At 39.0% G+C, this 18,979-nt stretch overlaps 1 protein-coding gene across 1 annotated transcript in view; it reads right to left on the reverse strand.

Moving 5' to 3' along the window:
- GPC6 (glypican 6) overlaps positions 1-18,979 on the reverse strand; it is a 1,091,020-nt gene that overhangs the window by 449,690 nt on the left and 622,351 nt on the right. The gene's annotated exons all lie outside the window — the stretch shown is intronic.

Here is an 18,979-nt window from a genome sequence, read left to right on the forward strand (position 1 = left end):
GAGGTGTAATGTGGTCACACCTATATTAGCAAACCATTTCATAATTTATTGAATGAAAGAGCCAACAGTGCTGTGAAAGGAGTGGTTTTCACAAGACTGTGGCGGCTCTTGCTAGGGGTGCTACAGACACACCTGATTCCACCCTTACTCAATGAAAGATCACTGGGTGCATATGCTCCAGGACTCATGAAGCCCAAAGCTCTAATCTACTGACAACAAGGAATGGATTGTACCTTGGAGCAGCTGGAAGATACTCCTTCCACCAGTGGAGATCTCAGACATACCAACGTATGACATGGAGATCTGCTTGGTCAGGGTGATAGAGACACAGTCCTGGTTCTAGAGTTCTCAGAGGCTTGAGTCCTTTCTGGGGCCTCCTGGCAGAGGGGGATACTACAAAGACCCAAGGACAGAGGGTGTTGTTTCTTCTGGGAGCACCACCAGTTAGTGTGAAAGCTGAATGATTTGAGATGAGAAGTTTCCAAACTGTGCTTTAGCCCTGGAACCCTCTTATCAACTGACCTTTAATGTGGAACCTCAGAGGACAACAGTGATACCAGTGGAGGCACATTTTGGTGACCAGGAGCATAAGAGGACCAGAGTCACATCTTTTTAGCCTTCTTTAATGGTCTGTGGTGACCTTGAGATGGCTCTTGAAGATAAGGGGCTAAAAAAACTGCCCTTTTGATCATCCTCAAGAAACCAATCAAATCTGAACAAAATAGTACCTTAATAGTACCAATAATAATAGAAGATTGCCTGGCACATAGGCCAGGCAATGGCAGTTTTAGGTCCCTTTAAATCACCTGATACATAAATCCTGAGGTCCTGCTACATAGTAAGTGGTGAGAATACACTGATAAAAACAAGACAAAAAACCCTGCTCCGTCCCATGAAATTATGATCAACTAGCAGCTAGTTTTAAAGACATCTTACTGATCTTCAAGGACTTTGTGAGGCAGGTGTGACTATTTCACAGCTGGGGGAAGTAAGACTCAGGAAGACTGTCATGTGACAGGTCATGCAGCTGGAATCCCGCTTGGGCCTTTCATCCCAAAGTCAGGCTTGTCACCACAGCTTCCCAAGGCTTCCGCATGCAGGTCTGACAGCAAGTTCTCGTGTCTGGGGCATGGAACTGGACTCAGCAATACTCCCAGGGTCCCCTAAATGTCCTCAGGCCAGAGCTGAGGGCCTGATCACTATGTCTTCACTAAACTCAGTGCCTGTGTTCTCCAAGGTGCTTTAGCAGACTGGTCAATGATCTCTAATGATCTCACAAGATATTCCATAGTGCATCCCAAAGACTTGGAGCACATTGGAAAAGGCCTCTGTACAATCTCTCCCTCTCTCCACCCTGTGGCAGGGCTTGAAATTTGAAGGGGAAAAAATGCTGAGTTTCTCCTCCCAATTGCTGTTCCTTATTGCTTTATGTATACTTCCTATGTTTTTCTATTCCTGACTGAGCCCTCATAAAAGCAAATAAGAAGAAGAATTGGCTTCTCTTTAACATGAGCTGAGTATTTCCCTGCCACGACTTGTTTTTGAATATTAAAAAGTAATAAAAGTTAAAATAGTCTTTGGGAGGGAGACGGTACACTAGCCACATTCGGCTTTGACCAAAAGGAGTCCATTGAGGTGGACAACACTGTTGGCTTTTCAGAATGCTAGGTCAATAGAACAACAACACTCTCGTATTAACTTAAAGTGCACTTTATGGCTTGTTTCTGATTTTATGGCACTCCTCCCTCATGTCAGACACACATATTTATTTAGGAAAGGGATGTCTTGTTAACTTCTTTTAAAAGATCAAAATAATCAGAAAAAGTGCAGGGAAAAACACCAAAACCAAAAGGAAACTCATTGTACACATAAAACTCTACAAATAGTTTATCGTTCAGGTGGTGGCTGAAATGGGAGAAGCATCAATATTGCTAATGTTCCGTGTTAGGATTTACTTCTGACTCAGGTCACAGACAGCTGTCACTTTTATTTTGCAACAAAATCATAAATAATAAAAAACAGAGCTCCTCCCCACATACCCCTTGCGACAAAGGAATCCTCATTGCAGTTTTATTTTCCTTCAAAAGACAACATGGCTCGCTTTTCAGAATGCGAGGTCAATGGAACAACACACTTTCATATTAACTTAAAGTGCATTTCACAGCTTATTTCTGATTTTATGGCACTTCTTCTAGTTTCTGCCAACAGAAAAAAATCTGCTTTCACAGTGGAAGTCTGACAAGTTATTTCAACTATATTAACAGCAGGCTACAGTCAGTTGCTCTTTTGTGCTTTCTGGCATTCCTGCAGTTCCAACTAGAAATAAGGGGTCAAAATGTTGGAGTTTGGGGGATAACACTGGAATTACACATAGTCTCAGTTTTCTGTTAAGAAAGACATCAAAAGGAAAAGTTTCTGCCAAATACAAATTCTTGGCAATGTAGACCCAGTTCAATGATCAAAAAAGGTGGTCACTACCCTTAAAACCAACCCATCAACTAGAAGGCAGCAAAGAGAAGGTCTGATTTATGCCTGTAAGGGATTCTTTCACATTGGGCTTAGCCCAAGTTCTCAAGACAGCACAGCATGAGCACGGATCAAGGCGCTGACATTTTATTTCAGAGCTAGAAGCCCGAGGCAAGGAGAGTGAAGAAGAATGGACAGGAGGGCAAAGAAATAAGCAAAGAAAGCATTGTGATAGGACATATCATGGCACTGGCTACTGCTTCACAATGAGCTGCTATGAAACTCAGCTGGTCTCTCAGAAGGCATGCCCTGCTCACCCTTAGGCGAGACTTTCAGGAAGGGTCCTGAGGAGGAAACACACATGGATGTAGCTCAGAGAACAAAGAAGAGCATCCTCAGCCTGGCTCCCTCTGCCTCCTATACCATAGCTCCCCAATGTAGACCCCTCACCCCCATCCTTTTTGGTTGCTTTTGGCCACTCTGCAGCCACATGTGAAGGTAAATTCCACCCATGCATTTGTTCCATTCAAGTGTCAAAGAGGAGGGAGACATGGCTTAAGTGGGAGGTAGCTGAGAGAGAAAGGAGTAGCTAGACAGTCAAGGGAACTGGAGAAGGTAACAATGTATGTTCCATTAAATTGTTCCTTTTGATTCGGAGCTTTCCAATCAGTCTCGTGGTTCACTAGATCCATAAAACAAGATCAAGCTAGTTGCTCAAAATACAAGTATTCCTGATAATGAGTCACGGAAAATTTTTTCCTAATGGAGACTGACACTGTTTAAGAGAATAAACAGTATCCTCATTAAGAGAACACAAAATAATGGGTTTCATTGCCTTGTTTCTTCAATCTTCCAAAATGGACAATGATATATTGGCAAAGCTGTTTTGGTAAATGCTATAGAGGTCTAAGAAGGCAGTGGAGTGTGATAAATTTTAAAATGTACAGGGGAAAGCATAGATAGCATGGCTGTTGGGCAGTATTCCACAATATTTATTCTCTCAAACGTGCTTTTGATACATTTATGGTACCATTTATACTCTGAGTGAGTTTCATAACTTCTCTTGGGATATTAAAATGTACCACCATAGGCTGTCACACGAATTAAACAAAACATATAGAAAACTCAAGTGACATAAGATCTGCAGCTCAATAAGTGACAGCGAATGACTCCTGGTTAATTTGTCAGGGAGGTGGAGAGAGAAAAGCCTAGGAAAATCCTGAGATTTAAAGCATAGTGGCTAGAAGTACACATAGTACCTTTAACGACACCAGTGGGGGGGGGGGGCAATTTTGAGAAAGACAATGATTTTAGTTTGCTACATGACAAGTTTGAAGAATCAAAAAGATGTTCCTGTGGAAATGCTCATTAAGAAAAATATGGTCAGGAGGACATTACTAAGATAATGGCATAGGAGGCTCCTGCACTTCCCTCCTCCCACGGAAGCACTGAATACATAGCTACATATGGAACAATTCCCTTTAAGAAAAATCTAGAAACTAGCTGAGAGACTCCTACAAATTGGGCAACTGAGCAAATACGTTGAAATGAGTAGGACACACTGACATTCACCATGAACCCCAGCTCCAGCATAAATGTCACACAACTGGGAGGGAATGCCCGACTCTTAGCTCTCCCTGAGAAGCAAAGGCTTGGGACTACACATCTAGCACCCCAACTAAGGTTGCCACCTGAAGGATAGGTTCTCAAATCATCTAGTTCTGAAAGCCAATGAGGCTTGAGTTCAAGAGTCCTATAGGACCATAGCAAACAAAGCAACAGTTGTTAATGGGCACATGGACATCTGCCAAGGTTATCCCCTCAGGGCTCAGCAAAGAGGGAGCAGGCAAAAATGCCCATCTCCCAGTCTTTCCCTAGAAGGGGTTTCAGTGAATACTTTAGAAGCTGCTGCCTCAAAGATCTAACTTTAATCAGAATCCATCTAAGTGCTGACTATAATCTTTCCAGGACCCTGAAAGAGGAGGTGAGCGCTTCCCCCACATTCTCTCTGGCTTATTTCTGGAAGGAGCTTGCCTATATATCCAGCACCTCAACTTTTGTGGCTGTTACCCTAGGGGTGGGCCCTCAAATTACCCAGCTCTGATAGCCAACAGGGCCCCACATTCCAGAGTCCTGCAGAATTATATTCAACAACAACAAAGCAGTTTTCAAATGGCCCCACAAACACTTCCTGTAAGCAAAGGATCTGAACAGATATTTTGCCAAAAAAGACATATGAATGGCTGATAGGTACATGGAAAAGTGCTCCATATCACAGAACATAAGAGAAATGCAAATCAAAATCATAATGAGGTATCATCTCACACCTGCTAAGATGTCTAGTATCTAAAAGACAAGAGATAGCAAATGCTGGCAAGATGTAGAGACAAGTGAACCCTAATGCATTGCTAGTAAGAAGGTAAATTGGTGTAGCCACTGTGGAAAACAGTATGGAGTTTCCTGCGAAAAATTAAAAATAGAACTATCACAACTATATGATCCAACAATCCCATTTCTGGGCATATATCCAAAGGGAATGAAGTCATTATCTTGAGGAGATAGCTGTGCTCCCTTGTTCACTGTGGCATTATTAAAAAAAAAAAAATCCTAACACTTGCGACAACATGGATGAACTCAGAGCACAGTGTGCTAAGTGGAGTAAGTCAGAGAGAGAAATGTATTACTGCATGGTATCATTTACATGTAGAATTTTTTTTTAAAAGGTTGAACCCATAAAAAAAGTAGGATGGTAGAATGATGGATGTCAGGACTTCCGGGTGGAGCAAATAGGGAGAAGTTGGTAAAAGGGTACAAGCTTTCAGTTATAAGATGAATAATGTCTGAGGGTCTACTGTATAACATGCTGACTTCAGTTGGTAATATCATACTATATACTTGAAATTTGCTGATAGAAGAACTTAAATTTTGCTTTCACCAAGAAAAAAAGTAAATATGGGATGTGATGGATATGTTAGTTATCTTGATTGAGTTAATCCACAATGTATACATATATCAAATCATCAGGTTGTATCCCTCAAATATATTTGTCATTTTGTTTTGTCAAATTTGTTCACTTTGTCAATTATTCCTCAATGAAGCCGAAGAAAACCCTCAGAGAGATATATGATTGCCAGTATTGGCTAGCGGATCTAAGTTCCATGTGGCTAAGGATCTTGCATGATTTCAAATTCCTGAACTACTAACAAATTGCAAGGAATAAGGGAGACACAGTGGACTTTCTCCATAGAGTTATGGAATTTCTTTTCTAATCTCATAAATTATCTCGGTCTGCCTTCCTTTCTTTCTCTTCCTTTGTTTCTTTCTTTCTCTTCCTTTTCTTCGTTTCCTTCCTTTTCTTCTTTCTTTCTTTCTTTCTTTCTTTCTTTCTTTCTTTCTTTCTTTCTTTCTTTCCTTCTTCTTTCTTTCTTCTTTTTTTTTTTCTTTTCTTCTCTCCTCTCTGTTTTTTCCAGCCTTCTTAGTGTTTGCTTATTTATACTCCATTTATTTCCTATCCTCCTGGTCATCTTTACTCTTCTTGTTGCTTATTAATCAAGTAAAAGTAAAGAAAACACCTGCTTCTAATTAGTAGCTGTGATATATGGCGACCTGGTAAGACAGAGGTCAGTGCTTCATTTGGAAGTGAGGCCTGTGAGAAATTTTAAAATCAATTTGGATCTGTAACTTGAACAGACTTAATAAAGACTTGCAGAATAATGATAAAAGAAGTAAAAGAGTAATGTAGTTTTTGTATTTTAGGAGTTTAAGAAGTAATGAGAAAGATTTAAAAAGTTACAATACAAATCAATAATAAAGTAAAACAGGGATATTATTATTATTTTAGATTTTATTTATTCATGAAAGATACATAGAGAGAGGCAGAGACATAGGCAGAGGGAGAAGCAGGCTCCCTGCAGGGAGCCCAATGCGGGACTCAATCCCAGGACACTGGGATCATGACCTGAGCCCTACGCAGATGCTCAACCATTAAGCCACACAGATGCCTCCAAAACAGGGAAATTAAATGTGAACTCAAATAGTGCAACCACCTGGGGTTCATAGAATGAAGAGGAAAATCTAGAAATGGAAAGTGTGGGAAGCCCAAAGCAGACAAGGAAGAAACGGCATTTATAAACCTTGTCAACTGACAACTGGATATTTTGGTTTCTTTGGGTTTTTTGAGGGGAAGGGTTCTCAGTCTGAATTTGCAAGGTCCTGAAACTTTCAAACAGCAGGCAGTTAACCCTTCAACAATGAATTGTGAATGAGCAAAGGTTGTCACCATCCTCTCCTTTTCCAGTGTGAAGAAAATACCCCTATCTCACCTCCCCTTGCCCATCACAAAAGGAAGGAGGGACAAAGAGCACGTTTAAAAACCGAAAACAACAACAACAACAACAACAACAACAAAACCATAATCGTTCAATTTTCACAGGAAATTTTGTTACAGAAGAATAGAAACCTTTAGTCCTTGAAATTAGAGATGCCCATTTCCAGACAGAAGACAAATGCAAAAGAGAAAATGGCTCAGTTTAAGAGTGGATTTCCAAAAATGTTATAGCAAAGGACAACACTGAGAGAGTGAAGGTATTTCAAATTGGTGAACATTTGTAAGGAATGTGTGCCTCTTGCTTTTATTTGGTACAGAAGTAATCTCAACATCCTTTTCCAGGTAAAGCTGATTTCTGCCCCTAATTGGGGTACCAGAGCTTCCTTCCTTTTTTTTTTTTTTTTTTTTTTTAGGTGGTTCTATTCAATGAAAGCCAATGTATTTTCTGTAAAAGCCATCTGCTGGTAGATTCTTCCCTCTTTGGCCTCTTTAACAGGGACAGGCAGGCAGCATACGGAAATTAAAGACACTTCAAGTAGGTTTTTAATCATGTTTTGACTCAGTCTCTATGTTGAAGATTCAGTTATGTCCCTCAAAAAGGTATGTCCAAGTCCTAACCGTAGTCCCTGTGGATATGACTCTTACGGACTGAATGTGTATGGCCCCCCTACCCCAACCAAATCATACGCTGAAATCCTAACCCCCAATGTGATGGGATTTAAAAGTGGTGCCTTTAGAAGGTAATTAGGTCATGATAATAAAGCCCACATAATAGGATTAGTGCCTTTGTAAAACAGACCCTAGAATCCTGCCTCATCCTCTTTCTGCCATGTGAGCATACAACAGAAGGAATCTGACCATGCTGGCATCCTGATCTTGGATTTCCAGCTTCCAGAAGTATTGTTAAAAATAAATTTCTGTTGTTTATAAACCTACCAGTTCTTAGTACTTTGTTATAGCAGCTTGAACTAAAGACAGTGACTTTATTTAGATAGAGGGTATTTGCAGGTATGATTAAATTAATGGTCTTAGGATGAGATCATCCTGTACTTAAGGTGGGCCCCAATTATTGTGTTCTTGAAGGAGAAACAAGAAGAGACAAGAGTCCATGAAGACAAAAGTAGAGATGGAAACAGTGCAGCCACAAGCCAAAGAACACCAAGGGTTACTGGGAACCAACGGAAGACAGGCATGGAACAGTCTCCCTCAGAGCCACCCAGAAGGAACCTATCCTGTTGACACCTTGATAATCAAACTTTTGGCCTCCAGAATAAATTTCTATTGTTTTAAGCTGCTCAGCTTGTGAAAATCTGCTATGGCAACTTTAGGAAACCACTCTATCAAGAGCAAGAATTTTAAAAATGGTTTTGAACAAAACAGAAAAGCCCATCTGCCATATTTTATCTTCCCAGAATCATGAGAATATTTAGGGCTGAAAAGGAACTAATTTAAAAAGAAACCAATGCACAAATGCTTTGCTATAAATATTCCAAGCGAAACCTCATTAATTTGAACTAATTGGAGGGAAGGCACTTCTGAAATAGTAAAGAATAATGGTAGAATATTTTTGTATACCAATATATTATTATCTGAAAGAAGTTTAATGCATGTCTAAGAATGATCGTGCAGTAATTAATAGAAACGTCTTTCACAGGCTCTCCATGAATGGCAAATAAAGCTCACACACTATAGTACAGCAAGCAAAGCACTAGTCTTTGTGATCTGGATGGCGTCCACGCTCCTTCATCATCTCCCATACTACCTCAAATACCCTCTGCATTCAGAGGATCACTTGCACATGAGGATGAACACCTCTGTGCTTTTGTGCTATACTGTTCTCTTTGTGCAAACCTCCCTAGTTAATATCAGTAACCAATTTTTCAGCTGCTATCATTGATCAGCTAGTTAAGATAAGTGTCATTTTACAAGCATTACATCATTCATTTTTTATTAACACTGAAAGATATATGTTATCATTCCTGTTTCACAGATGGGGCAACAGTCATAGAGGTCAGGTGATATGCCCAAGGTCATACAAATTAGTAAACCTTTATTTGAATCCATCACTCTCTGATAACCAAAGCCCAGGTTCACACTCTTCTCTTTTGAGGTGAGTTCCTACTCATCTTTAAGATCCAGCTGAATGTCATCTCAGTAGAAAGCTTTTCCAACACCTCCAGGCAAACAGGATGTGGTTTGTGTCTCAGTATCATGCCACCTATCTTTGTATATAGGAATACTATCCTTGTAGTTGGCCAAGGGGTGAAAAAAATAAAAAAATATACACACATACACATACACAACTGTAATGTAATTGTCCCAAGGGGAAATGCATATGCACGTGTGTGCATGCACACATACACAGATGCACACACCTCTCACACAGATTATAATCTTAAATTCTAAAATCAATTTATCCTGTTAGGTTCTATTTTATTTAATTTACAAATGAGAAAATGAGGTTTCATAGTATTGAGTGGCTTGCCTGATAGTTCATATGGTTCACAGTATTAGTGGCTTGCCCCACTAACAGGTACCAGATCTGAGATTCAAACCCCCCTTGACTGGCTCCAGAGCCAAAGCTTCCCAGGCTACCCATACCACCTGTGCTCGTCTATCCTCTGCTCATCTCTATGAGGCCCAAAACAACAAAGGAGAGCATCACCTAGTTCAACCTCAGTGGGGAATGCAGGTGACTCAAATTTTTCTGTGGTCTGTGCATGACTGCAAAATTTGTGAGTATCGATTTGGGAGCTACAAATACATTTTAATGAGTCACCAATTTTCTGAAGGTGTGGCTACCCAGCCTCAGTCTTCATTGGATTTGGCTGATGTGTACATGAGACCTGCAGCTGCCAAGCAGATTCTCTAGGAAGGAGGGCTCATCACACTGCTTTCCTGATGATTTTTGACTTTACTCAGAGGAGGCTCTACAAGGAACCCATGTGGACCTTGTCCTTGGACACCCCTAAACTCTATCCCTATTTACATAGAAGTTAAGACCTCCCGTCTACCACTTGCTTAGGCTTTTCACTACAAGTAAGAAGATATTTGAGTGGGAAATAGACCACCCTCACACTCTCCATTAATCACCTCTCAGAGACAACACTGCTTTCTGCTTTCCAAGAAGGCTGTGTCTGACTGAGTGTCTGAGTGTTTGGGGCTACAGCATGGGGTTGAATTGCAGGAACAGGAAATGCATATATTGCTTTTGGTTATGAGAACTCTGATACATAGTACTGTGGGGAGGCCTTGGGGACTATATACCCTCTGTGAAACCAAGCTTATCTTACCTGAAAACAAATGAACATTTGTGAATAATTCATTAAAATTCACCGATTCTGTCAGGGTAAGTGATCTGTTTAGTGCTGACTGGATTAAGGGTGGGAGGCAAGGGCTTTGGGAGGCCAAGCCTCACCTTCACCTGACACATTAGGGATATTCTAGGACACTGGGGTATCTTATATTTTCCATGAGCTTGGCTGTTTGGAAGCACCACACTAAGTTGGCCATTGAGACCAATCTAGGTTCAGAGGCAGGTCTGGTGTTTCAAGGATAAATATATTTCAAGGGATTCCCATAGAGGTGAGATCAGTGCTTCATGAGATCTAGCCTCCAATCCCTTCCTCTGACCTCCCTCCACCCCCGATAAAACTCCAAACACACACACACTGGCTAGAAAATGTCCTCCCGGCTTTGTCTTTTATTCTGTCCCTGGGTTCCTCACAAAACTGACACACACGAAGTTCAGGCCAGTATGGCCATCCCGGAATAGGCTAAGGAGGTGGGAGATTCAACTGGAGGCAGCACTGAGGAGAGGGAGAGGGAATATACACAAAGCAAAAGACAGCCTTGTTTGGAAAACGGAACCAGAGCAGCATCCGAAAGCAGCATGAGAGACGCTTTACGTGTAAAGCTGCTTCTAACCTGAAGGTTAAGAAGTTTGACTTTGAGAATTTTTTTCCTAAAATGCTTTCACTTCTATTTAATAAATCTGAGCACTCAATCATGAGTCAAATCAAAGTGAGGCCTATAACTAAGACTTCCTTCAGAGGGGTCAGCCATTTCAAACAGGACTTGATCAGAGAGAATGATACCAGTGAACTTTCCTTGTGAGAACTGGATTGGCCAGAAGTCCCATTTGTTACTCATGGTTTTCTCATTTCTTTCTCCAGAGTCATTTCCATGGAGGCTTTTCTTAATAGTTGCTTTTCTCCTCGGAACTAATAACTGCAGTGCTCTCTTCTGCCCTTCCATTACAGTTATCATTATGTTTTTCTTACCTTTCTTCACTTAGGCAGTCTACAATATTTTATGAAACTGATATAATTCATCCTTTCTGAACACTCAACAATTGGCTTTCAGAACAGGGTCAACGTTACAGCTTATGTTTTATTTTTGAATACAGCCTGTTTTTAACGTTCAGCATTTTCTTTGCAGAAGGCTCCTAGACACTTCTATTTCTCTAAAAAACACAAGTGTCACACTGTCATTTGTCAGGTATTTGTTGCATGCCAGGCACAGTTCTAGGCTTTGGAGACACAGTGGAGAAAAAGACACTCAGGTTCTTGCCTTTGTATAACTTTTATTCTAGTGGGGAAGACAGACGGTTGATAAATTTACATCTCAAGTGGTGATAAGTACTAAGAAGCAAACCGAAGCATTGGAAGTAGGGAGTTAGGACCACCACCATTTCTATTACCTTGTTTTATTACTGCCAACAAGAAATCAGTGTAAATGCTACAAACACAAAAGGAAACCATGGTGTCACAGTTGCTTCTCAGGTCGGATTTCACATTGCCTGTAGATTTATTCACTGAATTATCCTGGGACTCTGCAGTTTAATCAGGACATGATCTGTCACTTCCAAAATACAGTAGGGGGCCTCATCTGTGCTCTAATCACATAGTATCATAACTATTCACAGACTTCCAAGATCATTTCTATTCAGACCCTTGTCCTTATCTGACCTTGACATACTGAAAGCATTTAAGAAGCCTGCAATTTATTCCTTTCTCTTTTAATCTGAGTTATTGGCTGAACTATTGGTCATTCTTGGTTAAACTTCCTTTACCTTTAGGCAGAAATCTCTGTGGCTGCGAAGTGCTGTGATAAAACTTTTAAAATGGCTAATCTTTATGGAGAAAGTCTTCTTGGGTCATAAGATTCTTTTCTTTCCTTTTTTTTTTAACATACATTTTCATTCCCTACAGCCTATTCTTGCCTCCCGTGAAAGGCTTTTGTTTCTTCTTTAGGGCAGTAAAGACATCTATTTTCTTATAAACTTATATTTGGGAAGGAATTACTGCCCTACAATGAGATCAAGCTGCAAATTATTGTTTTTTAACTATGATATTGATTATTTTTCTGTAGGCAAGTAAATTTATCTGGTCTTATTAGTCTTATTAGTTACTAAATAGAGTCTTCACCTTAGAGGTCTAGTTTCATCTCTCTCTTCTTAAGTGACCCTGAATCAATTATTAATCTCCACCTCTTCATCAATCAATCTTAATGAAGATTAAAAAATTCAGTGATGTCCGATGTCCTAGTATTATTTGATCGAAAGATTCCAACCAAGCAATTTCTGCACAGAGTGATGAAAACGGTTCAAAACACTATACTTTTCTAACAACCAGTGTTAAAGGAGTACAGATTAAGTGTCACTAAAGTTAGGTGGGAAACCAAAATTAGACAAAATCTTGAAAAACACCCTAATCCATGCCATGAAAAATGGAGGGGAAAATTCAATTTTTGCCACACATTATGTCAACAAAATTGCTAGGTCAATGAAGTGTTAGAATAATGAAAGACTATTTGGTTGCTAAATATTATTATTAAAATTTTTAAATAAAATAAAGGATTATAGCATGTCTCTGTGCATATTTCTTTTTGAAGGGATTCTCCCTACTAATTGAAGTGTTGTAGATCTTACCTAACACTTCAAGCCCTAAATTTCCTTCAAGGAATTTGCAGACTTTTATTTTGTTTGAAGGTACTAATTTTTTTAAAATTAAATTTGTCCTGCCTGTTCTATTACCCAATCACTGTAACAAAAATTGGAAAGTTCACTCTTGATTTCATATCTATGTTTATGTCTAATAAACTTGCCTTTGAATATAAATTTTTGACAGTCACTTGAAACAAGTTAACTAGCTAATTAAAAGAGGGGGTGGAGAAAGTCTATACATATTTCATAGTCAGAAAAACAAAATCTTATTAGAATCGACTCTTTGATTTTTAAAAAGCTACCAAATAATTCTTCATTTTATCACTCTCATCATTTATCAGCCACTATGTTAATACCTGGGTGGCATGTGAACCCTAAATGGAGAGTGTTATGCAGGGGAACAAAGATACTTAAAGTGGATAAAAGGTGGGTTTGGAGGTATAAGTCATTTAAATATGCATTTTCTATATCTTACCTACAAATTTAATCTAGATGCTTATCTATATAAAAGGCATAATATGGTGATTCAGCTCCCTTAAGTATCTGGTAATGTCATGTTCAATGAAAAATGCTATTATTTATGAAGAGCTCTATTTCACACAATGATAATCTCATTGGGATCTTGTCATGTGTTGAATTTAGACCACAGAGTAGCAAACTTGACAATGAACAGATCTTTGAAATACAATGTCACCAGCATTTATTTCATCATTATCATTTATTCATCATCAGCTATTCATTATATGTCATGAAAATTTGGCAAATTGGAGATCCTTCTCTGAGCATTTGGAATTGGGACTGGAAGGTTCCAATTGCTTTAGAGGCTGGTCTCTTTTAGACAGAAGATGCTAAATCTGGAGGCATGGCATTTTCCAGTAGGTGAACTGAGTAATTGAGAAAGATGCTCTGCCAAAACCAAGGATAAGAAAGAGAGTGTGGAGGGAGGCAGGGAGAGGGGGAGAGAAAGAAAGAGAGAGAGAGAGAGAGAGAGAGAGAGAGAGAGAGAGAGAGAGACCATGAGAGAGAGACCATGAGAGAGAAAACACTCTTTGTATTTGTTTCAGGAGTCTGGCTGCATTATTGCCCTGGAGTTCTGAGACACCCCTGCATCCTTACAATAAATGCCCCTTTTGTCTGCTAAAGTTAAAAAATTGGCTTCTATTGCTTGCAACCAAAGTTTTCTAATAGTAACATGTTTCTGAAGTAATATCAGAGAACTCAAAGCATTTGTTCTAAGATTCATTAATTTCTAATTTTCTGATATCCTTCAGAGGAATAAAGTATGACTTACAAAATCACCATTTGTGAGTGAGATTCTTCACAAACCTTTTGGTTCTTTATTATGGTCTTTGCTTATTCTTCTCTTTGTCTGGGTATCTTTCTGCTTATTTAAGGCTTCATGGAAAGGTTTATCCCATTTATCCAAAACTACAGGAGAAGAGGCAAAACTACAGTTTGAATCCAGTTCCTTGTGGCTTTCAGCACTGTTTTTCCCCACTATGCCATCACTGCCATACATGCTACAGTGGAAAAGATGGGGAAAAGAGTTTTTCCCTCATAATTTGCAGAGTCAAAAATATGACTTCTTAGAAAAGATGAACAGAATTCTAAAAGTAAAGATAAAAATGACATTAACATTTTGCTAGTTCAAAAAATGTATTACCATCCCAAAGAGTATAATATTTTTACTAGCTCACTCCCCAAACTGAATCATATTTTCCCCTCTTTCTGACAGATCTGATAGGGTGTCTTCTAATCTGTGTGGATGATCATATCACTAATGTGATGATAGCCCTTTGGGGTGTAGATGTGGCTTCTGACCAATTGTAACCAGCATCATTTACCACAATAATTTCTTTTTTCTTTTAAGATTTTATATATTTATTCATGAGAGACACACACACACACAGAGGCAGAGACATAGGCAGAGGGAGAAGCAGGCTCCCTGCGGGAGCCTGATGTGAGACTCAATCCCAGGACCCGGGGATCACAACCTGAGCCAAAGGACGCTCAACCACTGAACCACCCAGGCATCCTACCACAATAATTTCTTATAAAGATACTCTTTTCCCTTTGCAACTGTTGTAGCTATTTGCAAGGATTGTTTCTATCCACAGTCCTACTCTTTAACCTCATAATCTACCCGAAGTCTTTGTTTAAAATGAGTCCTGTCATTTCTGCTTACTGCATACCAGAGTAATCTGTCAGATGCGATGTTTTCCCAGCATTCCATGGCTATGCTCCATTTTCTGAGGTAGTTTGTATAAACCTCCTCTTGGTCATTGCACTTAAGCTCATCCTGTAACAGCTGTTCGGGTAGCCCACTGTCATCCATATTCTCTGCTTGGACAATCCCGATACACTGTTATGACAAGTATCGCTTTAAACGATTAATCAACACAAAATGTGCAAAACGTAGTGTTAAGGACAGGATGTGCTCTTCATGATTTGCTTGGAGGGATGATGGGATACATAGGAAAAGACAATGCAGGAGTAAAAGGAGTGTTTTTGATAAGCAATCACAAAACAACTCATGGGGAATGTAGGAAATGAACTTGGTTTAAAAGCTGGGTAGAGTTTTTAAAAATGGGTGGTGGGGAGAGGGGGTACTGGAGGGGACCTGCAACAGCTACTGCTCATGGAAAACTCATGATGTTCCAAACCTTGTCTTAAAGATTTTGTATGCATTATCTCCATGAATTCAGACAGCCAATTATTAAGGTTTGTATTAATATTTTTCTCCATTTTTATGGATAAGCAGGAGAGACTCATAGAAGTTATTTATTCAAGTGGAGGAGCAGAAATTCAAATACAGAACTTTCATGCTCTTAAACTCTAGGTTATAGTAAATAGTCTGGGCAAAGATATAGAGGAAGAAATATGACAATCATATTTCAGAATGTTGGAATAGAAAAAAAAAAAGTAAACTTGGATTTTCAGTTGACATTACTGCAGGCAATGGGATGGATGCTTTTGGAAATCCCTGGGGAGGGGAGGGATATGATGAAGGAATGGTTTAGAAAACCCAAAGGAAAGGGGCACCTGGGTGGCCTCAGTGGTTGAGCGTCTGCCTTCCACTCAGGTCATGATCCCGGGGTCCTGGGATCGAGTCTCACATCGGGCTCCCCACAGGGAGCCTGCTTCTCCTTCTGCCTATGTCTCTGCCTCTCTCCTTGTGTCTCTTAGGAATAAATAAATAAAATATGAAAGAAAAAAGGAAGGAAGGAAGGAAGGAAGGAAGGAAGGAAGGAAGGAAGGAAGGAAGAAAACCCAAAGGAGAAAAATTACTGGTTATGAAGATCAGTTAAAAATAGAGTTTATATATATATGAATACTTGTCAAAACACTGGGGTTGATGTAGGAAGAGAAAGAAAGGAAAAGATGTTTGGTCTACTAAAAAGGACAAACTAAAGGCTTGTTTTTCCATGATAAGAGGGCTTTTGTTCTACCAAACAGTCACCCAGAAGATTTAGACTTTGTAAGAAATTGGTCTGAGAGCAAATGAAGTATTTAAAAGAAGAAGAAGAAGAAGAAGAAGAAGAAGAAGAAGAAGAAGAAGAAGAAGAAGAAGAAGAAGAAGAAGAAGAAGAAAGAAAGAAGAAAGAAAGAAAGAAAGAAAGAAAGAAAGAAAGAAAGAAAGAAAGAAAAAGACTGAAAGGTATATTTTTAAAGATTTTATTTATTTTAGAGAAAGAGAGAGAACGCAAGTGGCATGCGGAGTAGAAGGAGAGGGAGAATCTCAAGCACACACTCCTCTGAGTGCCGCGGGGCTCCATCCAAGGACCCTGAGATCATGACCTGAGCTGAAATCAAGAGTCAGGCACCCAACCAACTGAGCCACCCAGGTGGCCCATGATATATTTTTAAAATAAGCCTGTCCTCAGTGTTTTACTCTACTTTCCACCCCTCACCTTAAAATGATCTGTTGAATTTTATGAAAAAAAAATTCACTTCACTTAAAAAAAAGAGAGTGTGGCTATAAATATAAAAGCAGACTCCTTTCAAATACTTAGTAAAGTCTAAAGGAAGAAACAGCCATAAACACGTGAATTCCTTTTTGTTTTATTTTGCTCACCACAGTTTGCAAACAAATGATTCTAGTACTTGTTTTTTGTTGTTGTTGTTGTTGTTGTTGTTGTAGAGTATATTTCAGTTGATTTGGAAGTTGGGCTTCTAAGTAAAGAAATCAAATTTGGGGTTCTTACCAGCAATGTCTATGATGTTGTTGGCCAGTTAGTTAGTCCATTGCTCATTTTCATTAATTTTTTAAATTGCAAAAAATATGCATAGAGATCTTATCTCAGGAAAGACACACACATTCATTTTCAATGAATATTTGGGATAGGAGTTTTAGAAAAGGACTGGGGAGAACGTTTTCCATTAGGTATGATCAAGAACTGGGGTAGAACTGCTGGGCTGATCTGATAAATACCAGTTGTACATATGAGATTTCTTCCTCTTAAAATACTATTCACGGTTCCCCAACTTTGAGACTCTACTCACTACAATCCAGCTTACAGTGGATTTTAAAAATCTTTGATTTCTTTTTCCCACACCATCTTTATGTGCCCTTAATGTTTTTGCATACCGATACCTCTTTTGCATTTCTCTTTACACTGCATCCAAGTTTTACCAAATATTATAAACTTTCCGTAAATAAAACCTTTGTGAAGAAAACTGGCATAATACTTCTGAATAAGTAAGTTATGACTACAACTCTTTCACTCAGATCAAAGAGCAGCAGAAAAATGTGAAGGTTAGGGAAGAATACAAGATTTGTCAACTTTCTATTTTTAAACATCTGGTCACTTCATTCTGTAAGAGTTCTAATATGGTGGCAGGGGGAGGGGGTACAGGCCACATGTTTGTTTTCATTAAAAAATGTGTTCTGTGTTTTCAGGTGTTTCCATGTCATTTTTGCCTTATGACCAAAGCATTTCACCTCCCTTGAGACTCAACAGCAGAAAGAGAGTCTAGAAATTTGGGTCAAATTGTGAGGGAGATGAAAAATCAATCAATCACTAGACCATCTAAAAAAGATATGAAAGAAGCCAACAAAATGTATGGCTTTGTATGTGCTGCAAACTATCAGCCTTAATTATGATTCATGAGGACATTCATTTTCAAATCTGAAAGTTAACAGAATGATGATTTTTAATTGGCCACTGAAGATTCTTAAATCACTTATAAAAATAAGCAAGAACTTAAATCCTACAGATAGTTCCAGAAAATAAAGGGAGACTTAGGACACAAATTTCATCAGGAATCTATGATCCAGAGTTGAAGGTAAAGATGTCTGTATGGCTACATAAATTATTTTCGGAAGTAAAATTGATGTACTATTCCAACTGTTAGAGACTGTTGATACTATTTATCCTATAAATGTATTTAATTTATTGTTTTTCAAACTACTTGATTAACCTGTAAATTCCATATAATTGGAAACATGTTTCGAAGCATGGTTGTCTGATCCACATTCCTTAATTAACACATGTTGTCCTAATATTTATATTCACTAGACAAATAATTTGATGTTTTCATTTCCTCCAAGGTCTTGACAGACACAAATACAATTGAGGGCAGATGGAACTGGTTGTGTGGGGTTGCATGTGAAATGACCTCTTCAGGCCTTTTTATTATCTTACAGTTTTCCAACAATCACGTTGTTTATGAAATCATCTTCAGTTAAAATTTTACTGCCAACCACTCTTCTTTCCAAACTTTCTTCTAGTTCCTGTTTACAATACATGCGTTTATTCATTCTCATTAAACATCTAATGTAATCCAGGCAATCTATGCCATATTTGTTTATATCCCTGTTTCCTGGATATGCCCAACTTAAGTCTTGCTGCATATTTTTTTCCCCTCCTTGCCAATTCCTTTCCATCCTCTCCATAGAATTAACTCTCGCCCAGCCTTCAAGAAATCAGCGTATTTCCCTCAAGTTCAACTTTTGTTTCTGACCACTCTAACTCACAGTGATCTCGGCCACTCGATCCAAGTCACTTTTGTACTGACCTCTATAATTAGTGCCCTCTTTCCTTGTCATTTAACTTTCTTGTCAAACATGTCTCATTAGCCTGCAAGTTGGCAAGATCCGTGTTAGGAACCCTAGGAAGTACTTTCCACACAGCTCTGAACACAATGAATATTTAGTGTTCTAAATTATGGGTTGAATGGAAGAAAGATTGATTAAATGGCTGACTGACTTACAGTGAAGGAATGGGTCTCATTGGTTG

Source organism: Vulpes lagopus, chromosome 16 (genome assembly GCF_018345385.1).
Source record: "Vulpes lagopus strain Blue_001 chromosome 16, ASM1834538v1, whole genome shotgun sequence".
NCBI classification, from domain to species: domain Eukaryota; kingdom Metazoa; phylum Chordata; class Mammalia; order Carnivora; family Canidae; genus Vulpes; species Vulpes lagopus.